The sequence below is a fragment of the Aplysia californica genome, unplaced genomic scaffold (assembly GCF_000002075.1).
Source record: "Aplysia californica isolate F4 #8 unplaced genomic scaffold, AplCal3.0 scaffold00292, whole genome shotgun sequence".
Taxonomy (NCBI): domain Eukaryota; kingdom Metazoa; phylum Mollusca; class Gastropoda; order Aplysiida; family Aplysiidae; genus Aplysia; species Aplysia californica.
The window spans coordinates 444,875-446,905 of NW_004797562.1; positions in this window are offsets into that span (position 1 = coordinate 444,875).

Here is a 2,031-nt window from a genome sequence, read left to right on the forward strand (position 1 = left end):
TCTTCTTCTTCTTCTTCTTCTTCTTCTTCTTCTTCTTCTTCTTCTTCTTCTTCGTCTTCTTCGTCTTCTTACCGTACCAGACTAAGCATGGCCAGCTAGCAAAATTATAAGCCCACTTTAACTAAAAAGAATTGGAAAAAATTACATCAGCCTTAAACAGAGGCACGAGCATTCCAGGACAGTACACTCAATTGTTCTTACTGTCTCAGGATTCTTCAGTTTTGTACACGGTAAATTTTCTAATTTCGTTACCGATTAAATTCCAGCATTGTATAGAGAGATCATTAAAAAGTCTAAGAGTTCAAAATGAAAGACAAACGTTTGTGGAATTTGAAAATGTTTTGAGTTTTGGGCGTATGTTAGCAATTTTTTATTCAATCCGACACGGACTCTCGCTAAATGATTTTATTGATTGAAGAGTTCACATTTGTACGACACATGAACACGAACAATAGTACATGGGAATTGTGTTGGGCTTCTTTGATATTCCAAAAATTCAAAGAGATGTTGAAAAAGTCAAACACTCCTTCCCAGAGAAATGAGCAGCGCGCTCATATAACCTTATGCAGTTGCGAGCGCCGTAAAACCCTCTACTTTATAAAAAAGAAAAGAAGGGACCTTGCTTTGAGCAGGCTTCTTGTACTTTCTGTCCTTCTCCGACACCTGTGGAAAGTGTCCACGACAGAGCCACTGCCTAGACCACGTGATGCACTTTTAAAGACTTCATAAGTTCAAAGAAAAAATTCTAAATGAAAATTGGGAGTTTTCATGCCGTTAAATATTTTCCATGTACACATCCCAATAAATTAGTTTTCCTTTTCCCTGTAACTAAACGAGCTACGGGGTAAAAGTTATGTGTTAAGCTTTTTCTTAGTTAAAATTTCAATTATCGCGAAATGGCAAGAGAAAATCTCCAGCCCTGTGAGTTGATCCTAACATCCCTACTCCGGTGGGCGCCTTTCGGAGGACTTCATGACAACAGTTCAAGGAGACGGGCTCCTTTATTGTAACAAACACATTAAGGGAAAACCCCAGACATCGTTAACAGAAGCGAGAATCGAGTCGCACGTTAGACGTTTTAAAATGGCTTTCTAGATGATTGCATGCTGTTCTCTTACATAACTCCAAATATTTAAAACGCACCTCTCCCCCCCCCCCCCCCCTTTTTTTTCGAAATACAAACATATAAAAAAATAAACAAAAAATCCCACAACATAGTTACGTGGTGCAAGTCAAGAGACTGGATTTGCTTCAGTCTTGTCAGATTAGAGCAAAAAGGTGATGCGAAATTTTATATTCTTGCAAGGTTGGAAAGAACAACCCCTCCGAGTCTACGCGTCGTGTTCCATGTTTGCAAACCAAGTGAGCAGCCACAGTGGAGGTTAGAGTAAGGGAGGGGGGGGGGGAAATTAAGGAAACTAAACAAAGATAGAAAGATAGATAAAAAGATAGTTTTTGATAAGTGTTTTACGGTGCTCGCAACTGCATAAGGTCATATGAGTGCGCGGTACCCATTAAACATTTTAGTGGATAGGAAATTTTGAAGTTTGCCCTGGTGGCGGCCGAAGCCTACTCTTATAGATTTCAGACCACCAAGGGATCTTCAACGTGCGCAACTTGCACACGGGACCTCCGAGATTTTTCGCCTTATCCGAGAAGGCTAGGGGTAGATCTTTCCTACTAGAAGATCAGGGAAAGATAGCAGCAAGAAGGAGCCAAGGAGTAGCAGTAGAATGGCTGCAGGAAGAGTCAGAAGCCCAGAGGAATGGGCAAAGGGGGTGAGGGGGTAGGGGCAGAAAGTAGAGACGAAAGCAGACGACAGAACATTGCTAGAGAGCAGGAAAGAAGGTGAAAGAAGACAATTTTAGAGAAGAAATTTTTTTTTCGGTCGCTACCCGGATTCGAACCCGGGACCTTTGAATGACAGGCGAACACCTTAACCTCTAAGCCACGAGAGCCCTGGATAGATAGATAGATAGATAGATAGATAGATAGATAGATAGATAGATAGAGAGAGAGAGAGAGAGAGAG